At 41.9% G+C, this 16,601-nt stretch overlaps 1 long non-coding RNA gene across 1 annotated transcript in view; it reads left to right on the forward strand.

Annotated features, from left to right (window-relative positions):
- Positions 1-16,601, forward strand: part of LOC147110975 (uncharacterized) — an 850,625-nt gene that overhangs the window by 49,173 nt on the left and 784,851 nt on the right. The gene's annotated exons all lie outside the window — the stretch shown is intronic.

The following is a 16,601-nucleotide window of genomic DNA, read 5'->3' on the forward strand; positions in this document are numbered from 1 at the left end:
TGGTAAAAACCTGTTATAATAGTTCAGCAGTCCCAGGTAAGCTTTTAACTCTGCCACATTTGTAGGAGCAGGGGCGTCCTGCAGTGCTTGTACCTTCTCCTTGTGTGGATGGAGCCCGGTGGCGTCCACTCTGTGTCCCAGGAGCACTGCCTCATTCCCCAGGGAAGTGCACTTACTCCTCTTGAGCCGGAACCCTGCCCTCTCCAATCTCTGTAGTACCTCTCTCAGAGTGCTCAGATGCTCCTGGTCGGTTCTTCCCGTCACCGGAATGTCATCCAGATAGATGGAAACATGTGGAATCCCTTGCAGTACACCTTCGATTGACCTCTGGAAGATAGCTGGACTAGATGAGACACCAAACGGTAAGCGGTTCTATGTAAACAAGCCCTTGTGTGTATTTATGGTGACATACTTCTTTGATTCGTCATCCAGTATAATCTACAAGTAGGCATTGTGAATTTCTTTCCTCCAGCCAGGTTTGCAAAGAGATCCTCTGTTTTGGGAATCGGATACTGCTCTAGTTTGGACACCCGATTGACTGTCAATTTATAGTCTCCACAGAGTCTTACCGAATTGTCCGGTTTTAAAACAGGTACTATGGGAGCTGCCCATTCTGAACATTTCACTGGCTCCAGTATGTTCTCTCAATAGACCGTCAAGCTCTGCCTCTACCTTTGGCTTCATGGCATAAGGCACAGGTCGTTGTTTAATTAACCTTGGCGGTGCCTCCTTGTCTACATAAATCTTAGCTGGGGGGCCATTAAATGTGCCAAGTTCCTCCTTGAACACATTCTCATGTTCACTCAACACTTCTTGCAAAGTCAACTGTTTGCCCGCAACTATTTGATGTACTGCTCCTCAGTCTAATTTAAGTTCTTTTATCCAGTCCCGACCTAACCGGTTTGGTCCGGTACCCGATACTATAACTACAGGTAGCTGTTCCACTGTGTCCCTGTGTTACACAGTTACATTAGCTGTACCTAATGTCGCTACTCGTTCACCTGTGTATGTTTTAAGATGCAGGGAGCAAGGCTTTAACTCTAGAACTTTTGCACGGTTCCACAATTTTGAGTACTCTGCCTTGTTCGTTATGGTCACGCGGCACCCTGTATCCACTTCAAAGTTCACCTTAGAGCCATTTACAGTCAGTTGCAATGTGATAGCCACTTTTGGAATGTTCTCTAACATGCTATACATTATGAACATGTCCTCTTTTTCCTCCGCTTCCCCGCTGATGTGGTGTGCGCCATGTTTTTTCACTTCTCTGCCTTGGTTTTGCTGTCCTCCCCCTTTTGGTTTGGATTCCTCCACATGTGATTTCGCCCTGCAAGCTAATTTTATGTGTCCTTGTTTCCCACACTTGTAGCACTTTTCCTCCAGAAACCAGCATTCACTCACCAGGTGATCGCCCTTGCATCTATAACATGCCTTCACATGCTCACGTTGTGGTTTCTGACGCATGTTCAACTTGTGCACAACAACCTGACCTGCAACTTGCGTAGCATTAGCCCCGTCTGAACCCTGTATTTCTTTTACATCTCGGTTCGCTGTCTCTATGGCTTGAGCAAGATCCAATGCTTTTTCATAAGTAAGCCCAGTCTCGGATAATCATCTGCGCTGCATTCGGTCGTCCGTTATTCCGCAAACTAGCCTATCTCTCAGCATTTCCTTCAGGTTGTTCCCGTAATTGTAATCTTGTGCTAATTTACGCAATACCGCTACATAGTCCATTACACTCTCTCCCTCTTTCCTGTTCCTTGAATTAAACTTGAACCGCTGTACAATCTCACTAGGCTTAGGGTTGAAATGTTCTTTTAGCAAGGCCACTAATTCAACAAATGATTTGTCTCCAGGCTTTTCAGGACTGAGCAGATTCTTTATCAAACTGTAGGTTTGGCTTCCCACTGAACTAAGCAGAATGGCTTTCCTTTTTCCGGCATTATTTATTTCATTTGCTTTGAAAAAATAACCCAACACTTCAAAGTATTCCTCCCAGGTTTGTGCTTGACTATCAAAAGCGAAAACTGTTCCTACCGTGGCAGCCATGCTCTCTTCCAGCTGGTAGCTAACCGTAGCTCGTAATTTTGTTGTTTAAACATCCTGGCAGACTTTTCTTCTTTATTCAGGGTCCTTTAGTTATCTTCGTCGCCAAATGTGATAAATCCATGTAGTGAGACAAGGACTCGAAGAGGCGAGGTATTAGGATTAATAAGAGTACTTTATTAAACGACTGCGAAACAACCAGGCAGGCTTGCATCCAGGCATTGCAACTTTGCTGACCTTGACAGGAAGCAAACCTCTGACCTTAACAGGAAGCAAACCTCTGACCTTAGCAGCAGCATTGGCTACAGCACCACCTGGTGGATAACCTTAATCATAACATCCAAGATTACTATAACATGGATACCTAAAGTTTCAGGTAAATGAGCAAGCAAAATAGAATAAAAATACTGCTGGAAATCTGAAACAAATAACAGAAAATGCTGGAAACATTCAGCAGGTCAGTCAGCATTTGTGGAGAGAACAGACAGGTTGATGTTTTAGGTGTGGACCTGTCATCCGAACTGGATTTACAGCATATGCATATTTACAGATTCTTCACATTTAAAACAAGCATAGTAGTGCAACAATGCAGTTACAAAAATACTGTATCATTCCATAGCTTAACATGTTGCAGATCAGTGGCAATGACCTACTTTTCACACAGGACATTAAACGCCACAAAGGGTGCCACAGGACTTTTGTACATTACAATTTTTCTTCTGGAACGGCAAGACTTGTAAATTAATTCAAGCGATGTGACTATTAATGTGCTTGCAATTGTTTTTCGGACTGCATTGTTACGACTGCTGTTTAAATGTCTCTCTCACTCACTCACTCACTCACTCATTCAGACACACATTATACCAGCTATCATTTTGCCCTTTTCATACTCCTATTCTGTTAGAGATATTCCTGGAAAAGGTTTTAAATTTCAAGCAGTTTTTGAGATGTGGATTTTATTGGAAACCTAGGAGACCATCAATAATTATCGGCGAAGGAAATCAACATGTCTCCCTGAGCTGGATTTAAACTCTGATCTCCAGTGCTGAGGGACAGCGAGTAGGCCGAGTGTTATAGATAGCTGAGTCCTCTTTGTTTTAAACAAGCTCATTTTTCACAAGTCACCTTAAATGCATAATTTGTGTACATCTTCCAATGTCTTGCAATGGTAGAAAGCCTAAAAATGCTATTTAATCTCAGTAGCGGTTTGCTGGCTCTTCCATTCAAGGTCAAATATAATGAGAGATCATGATTTTAGAATGTTATTTTTGTTTAATTTTCATACTGCGGTTGATTTTGAAGTCAATGGAAATAAAAATCGAGAGATATATAAAATGGGTTGCATACGCTCTATCATCCATTTAACACTTGCACAAAGTCGAAATCTACCCCACTGTGAGTTGAGTATATTTTAATGGTTCTCTACTTTCTTCAGCTGCATAACATTTAAGGCAGAATACAATTTCTTGGGTGTTGATGGGTACAATTTTAGATTTAAAAGCAACAATGGAAAATTGCAAAGTTCAACCACAAAGAAAATTAGGTTGGTTAATGCGTTCTCTTTGGACTGGATTGAACGATGAATCATTTCTCTTCTAACAATTTCTGATCCAGCTACCCAGTTTTCCAGAATAGAGTAAAATCAACACAACCCCAAACATTGTCCAACTTCAGCAAACTTAAAATTTAAATGCACTTTATAGTACTACAAAGTTAAAAGAACGTTGTTAACAGCCATCTATGACTGCCTAAGGGAATTCTGTACTGGCCTTTTTCAACTTGACTAGGAAAGGGTTACGCAGCTTTTGTACTTCACTGGTCTGTGTTCAAGTGCAGCAGTCTGTACAGCATATACACGAACTTGCTCATTAATGAGTAATATTTGTCCTGCTGAAAATCAGAGTCTGACACTAATAGGATAAAGGATTGTGATGGATTGTAAAATTAAGATAAATGGGTGTGACATTCCTATATCATTTAAGTTGAGGCAGTGTGTTGGGGTTATTTGTTTCTCGTGCAGTAAATGTGGTATTTTGGAACATTCACGTGAACTTCCTATTGACATTTACAGACAACTCCATATGTACTTAACCAAACCAATCACTGTTCAGCCCATTTAATAAGTACCAAACAATTATTTGAGAAAATTGACTTCATTGGTATCAGAATTTTATATAAATTTTTAGCTTTACCAAACTTTACTTCTGCTATTTTAGATCACAATTGTACGTTCACTAGATGTAGGATATCTCCATTTTCTTGGAGCTTGGTAATTTCCAGATGTTTAAGCATTAGGCTCGAGGACTGTTCCAAGATCTTTGATTTGAACACTTGTACTTTCTCACATTTCTTTTTAATTACTTTTGGCAGATCCAATTTAAATTCCTGCATCTGGGATTGTTGATGTTACAAAACTGTAAATTTATTATTACACTGGCACCTTGCACTTTGTTTTGATTCCCTCTTTGGTAGTTCACTATGGGAGATTTTGTTTATCGGAGAAGTCTCCAATATTAAAAATGAATTTCTGTTCAATTTTTTCAACACTCATACAAAGTCATTGCTTTAGAAGTTTTATTCCAGCTCCATTGTAAATTATTTAAAATGCTGCATACCTAAATGTCTAATTTCTATGTTAAGTCCTCAGTTGAGATATTTAAGTCAGTAGATGAACCCCACTGGATAAGGATGAAAGTGCTTGACACACAGATAACCAAGAATATTAAGGTGTAATTAGATTGTACTTGTAATCTATAGAGAGCTAGGACATGTGATTCAGAACAGTTCAAATATATTGCTGAAAACAAATCACGTTTTCATCAGCAAAATGTGTATTAATTGGTCACTTATGACCTCAGATCAGACTGTGATTCTCTAAGGTTCCCCCTGACCTAGCCCTGAACTCGCATCTTTCTCCAGTTTCTCTCCGATCTCCCCTCATGTCCTCTCTGTGTTCATCTTGTCCATGAGACCCAATTCCTGCTCCCTTGACTCTATTCCCACTAAATTGCTGTCCACCCAACTTCCTTTTCTGGCTCCCATGTTAGCTGATATTGTCAACGGTTCTCTCTCCTCAGGTACTGTCCCCCTCTCTTTCAAATCTGCCGTCATCACCCCTCTGCACAAAAAATCAACCCTTGACCCTTCTGTCCTTGCAAACTACCTCCCTTTCCCCTCCAAAGTGCTTGAGCATGTTATCGCCTCCCAAATCCGTGCCCATCTTTCCCGGAACTCCATGTTTGAATTGCTCCAATCACGTTTCCGCCCCGCCACACTACTAAAACAGCTCTTATCAAAGTCACAAATGACATTCTGTGTGACTGACAAAGGTAAATTATCTTTCCTCATTCTTCTAGACCTGTCTGCAGCCTTTGACATGGTTGACCACTCTATCCTCTTCCAACGCCTCTCCATCGTCATCCAGCTGGGTGGGACTACACTCGCCTGGCTCCATTCTTCTCTATCTAATTGTAGCCAGAGAATCACCTGTAATGGCTTCTCTTCCTGCTCCTGCATCATTAGTGTCCCCCAAGGATCTACTCTTGGCCACCTCCTATTTCTCATCTACATGCGGCCCCTCGGCGACATCATCCGAAAACACAGCATCAGTTTCCACATGTATGCTGACGACACGCAGCTCTACCTCACCACCACTTCTCTCAATCCCTCTACTGACTCTAAGTTGTCGGACTACTTGTCCGACATCCAGTACTGGATGAGCAGAAATTTTCCCCAACTAAATATTGGGAAGATCGAAGCCATTGTCTTCAGTCCCCATCACAAACTCCATTCATTCGCAACTGACTCTATCCCCCTCCCTGGCATCTATCTGAGATTGAACCAGTTTGTTCGCAACCTTGGTGTCATATTTGACCCTGAAATGAGCTTCCAACCACACATCCATGCTATAACTAAGACCGCATATTTCCACCTCCGTAACATCCGTGGAGTCAGGACAGAAGTCTTGAGTCCACATCGGAGGGCGCAGGATGCTCCAAGCTCTGCTCAACTGGACATGGATGCTGTACGCTGGGGGCCGTCGTAGCCAGAGAATCACCTGCATTGGCTTCCCTTCCTGCCACCGCACTGTTACCTCTGGTGTCCTATAAGGTTCTATCCTTGGTCCCTTCCTATTTCTCATCTACATGCTGCCCCTCGGCAACATCATCCGAAAACACAGCATCAGTTTCCACATGTACCCTGACGACACCCAGCTCTACCTAACCACCACTTCTCTCGACCCCGCCACACACACTAAATTGTCAGACTGTTTGTCCGACATCCAGTCCTGGATGAGCAGAAATTTCCTCTAACTAAATATTAGGAACTCCGAAGCCATTGTATTCGGTCCCCGCCACAAACTCAGTTTCCTAGCCAGTGACTCCATCCCGCTCTGTGGAAACTGTCAGCGACTGAACCAGACTGTTCCCAACCTTGGTGTTATATTTGACCCCAAAAGGTGCTTTTTTTAACATTAATTTTTATGGGATGTGGGCTTCGCTGGCAAGGCCAGCATTTATTGCCCATCTCTAATTGCACTCGAGAAGGTGGTGGTGAGCCGCTTTCTTGAACCGTTGCAGTCCGTGTGGTGAAGGTACTCCCACAGTGCTGTTAGGGAGGGAGTTCCAGGATTTTGACCCAGCGACGATGAAGGATCGGCAATATACTTCTAAGTCAGGATGGTGTGTGACTTGGAGGGGAACTTGGAGATGGTGGTGTTCCCATGTGTCTGCTGCCCTTGTCCTTCTAGGTGGAAGAAGTCGCGGGTTTGGGAGGTGCTGTCGAAGAAGCCTTGGCGAGTTTCTACAGTGCATCTTGTAGATGGTACACACTGCAGCCACGGTACGCTGGTGGTGGAGGGAGTGGATGTTTAAGGTGGTAGAGGGGGTGCCAATCAAGCGGGCTGATGGTGGTATCCTGGATGGTGTCGAGCTTCTTGAGTGTTGTTGGAGCTGCACTCATCCAGGCAAGTGGAAAGTATTCCGTCACACTCCTTACTTGTGCTTCCGACCACATATCCACACCATCAGTAAGGCAGCCTATTTACACCTCAAGAACATCGCCCGTCTCCGCCTCTCCCTCAACTCATTGCTGCCGAAACCCTCATCCATGCCTTTGTTACCTGTAGACTTGGCTATTCCAACCCACTCCTGGCCAGCCTCCAACGGTCTACCCTCCGTAAACTTGAGGCCATCCAAAACTCGGCTGTCTGTGTCCAAACTCGCACCAAGTCCCATTCACCCATTACCCCTGTGCTCCCTGACTTACATTAAGCAACGCCTCGATTTTAAAATTCTCATCCTTGTTTTCAGATCCCTCCATGGCCTCGTCCCTCCCTATCTGTAATCTCCTCCAATCCCACAACCTCCCACCCTGAGATATCTGTGCTCGTCTAATTCTGGCCTCTTGAGCATCCCTGATTTTAATCACTCAACCATTGGTGGCTGTACCTTCAGCTGCCAAGGTCCTAATCTCTGGAATTCCCTCCCTAAACCTTTTTGCCTCTCTAACTCTCTTTCATCCTTTTAAGATGCTTCTTAAAACCTAGCTCTTTGACCAAGCTTTTGGCCTACATTTCGTTGTACTGCACTTGTGTACTAACAATGACAATAAAGTTGATTATTATTATTATTATATCTGCCCTAATTTCTCCTTATGTGGCTCAGTGTCAGATTTTGTTTTATAACACTCCTGTGAAGCGCCGTGGGACATTTTACTATGTTAAAGCCGCTATATAAATACAAGTTGATGTTGTTGCCATGTCAGATGCAAAATATGGAATGGCTTAATACACTACATCCATACGCCCCCCTTTTTTTATAAAAATTAAACAAAAAAACATGAATTCAGGCTGTAAATGGCAATACTCAGCCTGTAAATGGCAATATTCAGCACAATTGCACTTGAGGCCATATCAAAATAAAGATAGAATAGTTTGCTGTACTTGAAAGCCCACCACGGCTGTAGTGTAGCTTCGGTGAGCTGTGTCCATTAGGTGCTACTGGGCATCTATGGAGGAAATCTTCCTTCGTTTGTCTGATGGTGGCCGTTGAGCAAAAGTAAGAAATCTTTGCCAATTTTGGTTGGCATAGCTTGGGAATGTTGATCAGTATGTGCTTTCATTGTCAGTTTTGCCCTTTGGACTGTTTAATGAAGAGTCGTGTCAGTGATTCACGTTGGGGGACATTGGGGAGCTTGAATTTGATTTTCTTGATCAAACAATGATTTTATTTTCAATTTATCTGCGGTTTGATGGGGTGTTGCTCTGTAGTTGACTAAGAATTTATATCGTTTTCTCCACATTTGCAGCAGAGATTGCTTTCTGTAATGTATTCTTGAAGTCCTTGGCTTTGAGCCAATTAGAGTGGTCATGAAATGCCTGAACCCAAGCTATTATATGACCTTTGTCATTGCCTTTGAAGAGTGAATAATGATAAGTTTGAACACTTAAGGTATTCTGAAATAATCTGAGAATATGTTGTTCAATTATGAACAAGCTGTGTTTGCAGTTGTAGATTTCACTGTGTCTACCACAGAATGCCTGGAGTATTCATCAATTATAACTAGGAGAACATTTCCACCGTGAACGGAAAAGGCAAAGAAGTAGGTTTCTTTTGGTCTTCCAATTTATTTACTATGTTTCTGGTTTTATATTATCCACAAATTTGGATACCGCTCCCTCTAGCCCTATATCCAGTTCAAGGTTCATGAGGTAATTCTGACATTTGTAGAGGTTCAGTTTTATTGCCGGGGTATGTGGCTTAGTATGGAATGCAGGTAGTGATCAGGTCTTCCACATAGTTATCTCTGCCACTTTGAATTTGAATAAACTGATCATATTTTTTCTCCCCTGGATTTTTTTGAGCCACTATTTGGCCAGTAAAGAAGGTACTGTATACTGAATTCTGCATGTCTCTCAAAAAAATCTCATTATTCGGTATAATAATAAACTTGTCATGGATGTTGAAAGTGATTTAGGATCATCAGCATGGCAGTGATATTACTTGAACTTGGCTTTTTAATTAACATGTGATAACTTGGATCAAGTGTTACTAGGTAGGATCATTTTTGATCTCTTGCTAAACTCCCTGCAATGTCATTACTTTAGGAGCTACACTGAGTGTAATGAAATTCACACATTCCTCTGCGATTTTGATCATTTTGTTGTTCCATAGGGTTTGATTAAGTAATGGGTGTCATAAAATGTTGTCTGTTGTTTGTCTTTTTTGTCTTGTGTGCTATTGTATGATTGCAGTATCCCTCTTTCTGTATGAGCTGGTGACTTTGAATTTGGACAAACTGGTCATTGTAGCGGTATGGATGTAATTGCCCATAGAATAGCTGATGCCTCATGTTCTGTTTGCGAACAGCATTGTTCAACAGATGACAGTGCCTTGTTGGCTTAGGTTATCAGGTCATTTCTGAGATGAGTCTCTTCAGGAAAGTATGTCACCAAGGCCAACAGGTCGAGCATCCACTACCACTTCATCATTTTCTTTGGTTCAGCAATTTTTCAATGTTTCAAATGATTGCTGTTGTTTTGGTTCCAAGCTACACATCGCATTCAATGTGGTTATCTTGCACAGTAATTCTGTAAATGTTTGGTGGGAGCTTGGCACAGTGGCTTCTGGCTCCATTTGGTTTGCAAGGTGTAATCATTCTTGATAACTAACTTTTTTTTAAAGATCTGTTTGCAGAGGTTGTATCCTCAGAATTCAAGTATTGTTTTATTGTATATACTGTTACATTTTTGAGTTTTCACTTAGATACTTTCCTCATGCATAATGGCTAAAACTACTTCCATAAGCGATCAATAGACCAGAGTGTACCTTTTATATGTCCAATATCTGGTAATTTAGCACAAGGTTTGAACAGAAATCTTTGTTATTGTACTTAACTTACTGGATAGATCACAGACTCTCATGTTCTCCTTGACTGTGGTTTAAGTTATTTACTATAGAACAGGTTTATTAACAGTAACTGATAAACAGTAATGAAGACATTACAGCATTTTTATAGACAAGGGCTGCGTTTGCCTTGCATGGTTGGTGGGTGAGGGGTTGGGGGGGGTAGGGAGGAGGTGGCCATGCAAAGATTTGATTTTGGGCCCCTATAGCTATTACCATTGTGTAGATGTCCTCCCGGGGCCCTTGACTGTCACATGGCCCTGTGCAATTACAGGGGTTGCACGGCCCTTATGCCCCCCTCTCCCCAACCTTTTACAGATGTTTTAACTTGTGTATACAATATATAGTTGTGTAAAAGCAAAGGTAAGGAATCAAGTTTGCACTTTTGACTTTCAAAACCTGCCAAAAATAAAGCAGATGGAATTTAATTGCCACATAATAGCATTTAGTTGCTAAATTTATGGATTAATTTTGTTCTCATTTGCTATTGGTGTATAAAGGGGTTATTACAGATAAAGGCCTAAGAAACACTGACTGGTATCAGTTTGGCTCAGTTGCTAGCACTTTGTCCTGTTATTCAGCAGGTTGTGTGTTCAAGCCCCAGTCCAGGACTTGAGCATGTAATCCAGATGGACATTTTAGTGCAGTACTGAGGGAATGCTGTGTTATTGGAAGTCCTATCTTTAGGATGAGAAGTTAAACTGAGGCCCCATTCACGTGAATGTGGAGGATACCATGGCACTATTTGCAGAGAATTACACAGAAATTACAACGTGCAAAATACCTGTTTGACCCAACCAGTCTGTGCTGGTGTTCATCCTCTGCACAAGCAGTAATCCTAATCCTTTTTCCCTGCCTTGTTCCCATATCCCTTTATCCCCTTTCCCTTCAATCACCTGTCTACCCTATTCTTGAAGAAAAAGAGCAGGGGATTTTTCTTGTGTCCTGTCCAACATTCCTCCCTCAGCCAGCACCAAAACAGATAAACTGATCATTTATCTCCTTTGCTGGTCATGGAACTTAGCTGTGCTCAAATTGGCTGCTACATTTGCCCACATCATAACAGTGCCTGCTTTAAAAAAAAGTAATTAATTGGCTATGAAGCACTTTGGGCCATCTTGGGGATGTGAAAGATACTGCATAAATATAATTTAATTGTTCTTTCAAATCTTAGCAAATTGGTTCACACAACTTGCAAGATGCCTTTTTGCAATATAAGTAGTTATACATTCTAAATCATTTTAAATAGTCTTGCCAGAACTTGGTCCAAGTCTGACACTTCTAGAATTATTAATTATTTCAACTCATTATTTATTCATGAATTTACCACTAGTGGAGTTGGATAACATCCTTTCCACAATGTATTTATTGTTAATCCTCTTTATATTATTCCTTTCAGTTCCATTGAGGCAGCACTAGCAATCTATTTGTGCCTTAACTGCTGATCTCCCACTGTGATATTCTTAAAGTGCATGCATAATCGATGTGTTATTCAATTCAGTGTTACTTTATCTAGAAGAATGAAAATAAACATTTAGGCCCAGATTTTGCTGCAGCGGGGCATTTACCATTTGGTAGATTTCTTCGTGCATGTTTAGCTTTTAAAAACTTTTGTGTGGCAAGTTGCTGAGAGTGCGAACTGATAACGTAACAGCGAGGGAAACATCTGGGACCCGAGTGAACAGGGCAAGCAACTGTGCATTTCCTTAACCAATCAGATTAAAGGATTCAGAAATAATCAGAGGAAGAATGGAGAAGGATGTGTAAATTAGAGTGGGTGAATTCAATGTCAAATTGCATACAGAAAGAGAAATAAAGAGAGTGAAAGAAAGATTGGATTGAGAGTGAGAAAAAGAAACAGGAAAAGTTTTTTAAAAAAAGTAAAATTTTAAATTTGACATTTTAATATCTCCAACAACAATTAAAACTTGAAGGAATGAGACTCCACACTTTTAATTGTTCACTTTCTGGGCCAGATAGGTTGATGTGTTAATTATTAATTACAACCAATCATAAAAAGGGTACTTGTAATTATTAGCCCTAAATATCTGCGACGATTTATTTTGTATCTACCATGCAAATACAGCAACTTCATGACATTTAAAGCTCGTCAATAATGGTGCACCTCAGACAGAAAAGTTTGGATATTCACATTTAACCCGTGCATCTGCTTCTTCCCTGAATTTCTGTACCATTTACGCATAAATAACATTAGCCTCACCGTTATTTTGACAGCAATTTCTAGCCATTCTTTACAGGAAAATGAGTGGGAGAGACATTAGGCTGGATTTTCATTGGGCCGTGGAGTCGGGATTGGAGGCGTGTGGGGGTTTAAAATCCTGAAATCGGGGGTCCCGACCCCATCCCGCTCCCAACCCGCCTCCATGCCAGTTTCAAAGGAGGTGGGTACCCGCCCCGCACTAGGACCCGCCTCCCCGAGGCGGGAAGGGAATTAGTGCCAATTAACTGCCTGGTAACAGGTAGTTAACGGGCAGTTTTTAGCCTAATCCCTATTTTTATTGTTGAAATGTGGAATTCCCGATGGCTCCAAACCACGCCAAGTTAGCAAGGCAGTCCGTCGGGATGAAAGGCTTGGAGGGGTCGAGATGTCTGGTGTTCAGGTGAGTGATGGGTGCATGAGTGCAGAGGTAAGTGTGTTTGGTCTGTGTAAAGTGTTTAAAGAAGTTCTACTAACCTCTACTTACCTTTACAGCCTTCCTTCCTTCAGGTCTCGGGAGTCCCTCATCTCACCGGCACAGAAACAGAATGTCCGCCAGCTGTCAAAATCTGCAACCTCTGCTTTCTGTTCCGGGGAGATCTCTAAATCATCCTGAGAAGAAGGAATTAATCTGGAGTACAGATTGTCAGTGTTTGACAGCTTCAAACAGCTGTGAAACGCTGATATTTCATCTGTCAATAGGTCTTGACAATGAAATTTCAATCTGTGATGTCACCTGTTGCCAGGTGGCCCTTAAATTGGGCGGGCTCAACAAGGTCAATCAAGTGAAAATCGCGTGGGTTGGCTAGAACTCGATGGAGGCGGGACTACAACCCCAAAAATTGTAGTCCCACCTCCTACCCGACTCCTCAATGAAAATCCAGCTCGTTGTCTTCATTAATGAAGAAATAAAGAAATTGCATTATATCACCTTTCATGACCTCAGGATGCCCCAAGTGCTTTACATCCAAAGAAGTACTTTTGAAATGTAGTTATTGTTGTAATTTAGGGAAATGTTGCAGCCAATTTGTTCACAGCAAGGTCCCACAAACCGCAATGAGATAAATGACCAGACCATTTATTTTAGTGATGTTGGTTGAGGGACACTTAGATAACTCATCTGTTCTTATTCAGCAAGTGCCATGGGATATTTAACATCCTACTGGGAGGGCAGTTAGGGATGAGGTTTAACATCTCATCCAAAAGACAGCACCTCTGATCATGCAGTATTCTCTCAGTATAGCACTGATTTGTCAGCCTAATTTTTATTCACCACTGTCTCAAGTCTCTGGAGTGGGGCTTGAATCCAGAACCCTCTGGCTCAGAGGCAGGTATGCTACCATTGAGTCAAGGCTGACATTAATTACCCAACAACAGGATATAGTATAGTCATTTTGCAGTTTGGATATTACAAGTTGCTTGAAACAGAACAATTGGAGTACTTACTTCCTCCGCAGGGATGTAATCAGTTCTCACTTAACTTGCAATTTTGGTCTATGGGGACCTATTTTGGAAGTGGCTTTTGTAGGTTGTTGTGATGTGCTAGTTTCAATTATAAGTAAAAATTGTATTTCTTTGTTTAGAAAGCTAACAGTATAATATAATTGCTGCCTAACTTAAGTTTGCACATCTACACTCCTGTGGGTGTACAGTAAAGCTATCAAGGAAATACAAGAAGATAAACCTTAATGCTCAGTGGGATCTGGGAATCTTGTCATCTTGCAGTCAATTGTGTTATTTGTATTGACTTCAACAACAACAACAACTTGCATTTATATAGCACCTTTAATGTAGTAAAACATCCCAAGGCGCTTAACAGAAAGATTTCAGACAATTATTAGGCACTTGTGGTGCTGCAATTCTTTATTCTTTAATGGTGGGAAAAAGTATTACTTTCTTACCACAGGAGTGTACAAGGAGTTGTGGATGCACAAATTATTAGAAAATACCATTTTAGGAAATGAAGAGTATTTACCTCATTGATGTTGGCAAGATTGAAGACACCCACTCATCAGTCCTGAAATCTCTTGCTTGTTGACAATTCCTCTTAGTCTTTAGATGACTGACTCTTCATCTGACAGTTGTTGTGCAGCATCCTTTCATTAATGACCCTCATTTTTATACTCTTTGTGAAATAGGCATAATACTAAACCCTTCCAACTCTTCACTAGATCTAGTAACTTTCATCCCTTCTCCTCCGCCCCCATTCCACTTATTGTATAGTCAGATTCTTGGTGAACGAAGTTCCTGTGGTCCTCATTTGAACCTGTTGCAGGTGATAAGTATTCTTTACTTTCTATTAATTAGCACTTGCATAAGTGAAAAATAATCTTCTGTTCTTTAGAAACACGCTGTTCACTTGTAGGATTTACACCACTGTTTTCTCAGTCTTAAGTTAAATATCTTGTTTGGAGAAGTTGGGCCAATCTTGGTCTAATTCTTTTCAAATCTATCTTTATACCAGATCTGAATTGATTTATGGTGAGGGTATTGAAATTATTCAGGTGTGTTGAAAGACTTACACTGAACTGAGTACATTTCCATTTTTTAGCTCCCAGCGAACTGTCTCAAATCTTTATTGCATTGCTGCACCACTCGATCTTGCTTCTATTCCTTTCATTCTGCCCCCATATCCCCATATAAAAGGCGTCGCAGCCATGAGTACCAAGTGAGTTTGTCTTTTTTCTTAGGAAAGAAGATTTTCAATGCAGTGATTATCTATTGCTGTATTTTACAACTGCATATAAAACCTGACATTGTTCTTACATATGGTATATATCCTAGGCTGCTGGAGGGAATAAGAAAATAAAATTACAGGGCACTGGCTATTGCCATTAAAGAACAATTGGACACTGGTGAGGATCCACAAAAATGAAACAAGTAGACATGCTACTTTTAAAACGGGCAGCAAATCAAACTCAAGCAATTAGCAGGTAAAAAATAAATAATGGAAACTTACAATTTAGGTTTCCTCCCAACATTTTAGGGTGACATTTTTCAGGGAGGGTCAGTAGGCGCACTCGGTGGCGGGTCGGATGGGAAAAAAAATTTTTGACAGCGGGTCTGGACCCTGCTGTCAACCCACCGCCACGCGCTTTTCCCAAATGTTGGGTCTGTCAGCGCTGAACAGACCCGACCCGCAGCAGCGGGGGAGGCAATTTGGGTTGTTAACAACCCATTAAGAAGTACTTTGAGCTCACCTTTATATTTTACGAGGTCACTCACAGCTGCTCGTGGATCACGTCAGGTAAGCAGGTTGGGAGTTGTATGGCCATGGAATCATCTATTAATTGACAGCTGCTAATGTGCTATAAAAGCTCAAATCTCGCAGTTGTTCACTTTCCAAGCTCAGAAGCTGTTGCTTACTGCATTTGGAAGACAGATTGAGCTTTATGCTGGTTGCAAGTGTTTGGAGTAAGCTCTCTATCGAGTGTCACCTCATTGGAACAACCTCTGTCACCATTGACAGATCGCTTCTGTCATCTCAAGTTCACCTGCCATCTATTACATCAGCATCAGTGCCCTTGAAACTATCTTACCTTAGCTCTCATATTCCGACCTCAATCAGCCCCAACACCAGCAGCACCAACAACAACTACCTTCTCCGCAATCAACTGATGCTGCACAGGGCATCAGCACCCATCCACATTGCTGCCAGGGATGGCCTCACCATGGCCAGATTTACTTCACTTGACGCTATACACTTTGGCTGCCACGTAATGCGCCAGGTTGGCACCACCCCACACCAATACCCTAAAACATCCCTACAATGCCCAAGCCATTCTTTTCATACTCATGACCGTTGCGGTGGGTACCGTTATGTCTCACCATTCACTGCAACTCATTAAGACACTTCCAAACGTGCACACACATCTGTCCAAGAACGCAAAGTGTTGAAAATAAAGGTTTCAATGTTTGACAGCACATTAACAGAAACTTTACATGAACATTGCATAAAACACCCAAGTGCCAACCCTTGTGTGTTGTTAGTTGGTAATGATTGGACTAGGATGAGGGCGAGTGTGAGGAGTGGCTAGTGAGATGGGGAAGTGATAATGTAGATAGAGAGGGATGGGTGGAGATGCAAGGTAAGTTGGTGTGAGTAAGGATCTGCAGGAGTAGGGTAGGGAAGGCAGAGTAATGGGAATTTGATGAGTGGCACAGGAGGATGAGGTTGAGTGTGGCTTTGTACTAACGTTTCATGATCTACTGAGATCATTGAAAGGTTTGTGCCACTGCAGCCTGGTCCTTCTGATGACATCCCTGCTTGTGTCCTCCTGTGCAATGTGCAACCAGACTGCATTGGTCTCCTGGGGAGGTCTCTTCCGCCCATTGGAAGGGAAGAGGACCTCCCTATCAGCTGCGACTCCCTCCATAAGCATATTGGGGGAGTCATGGGAGAGCCTGTGTACAGCCGTGCACCTTTGTGCCGT

Source organism: Somniosus microcephalus, chromosome 11 (assembly GCF_052327205.1).
Source record: "Somniosus microcephalus isolate GS21.2 chromosome 11, FLI_Smic_1.0, whole genome shotgun sequence".
Lineage (NCBI taxonomy): Eukaryota > Metazoa > Chordata > Chondrichthyes > Squaliformes > Somniosidae > Somniosus > Somniosus microcephalus.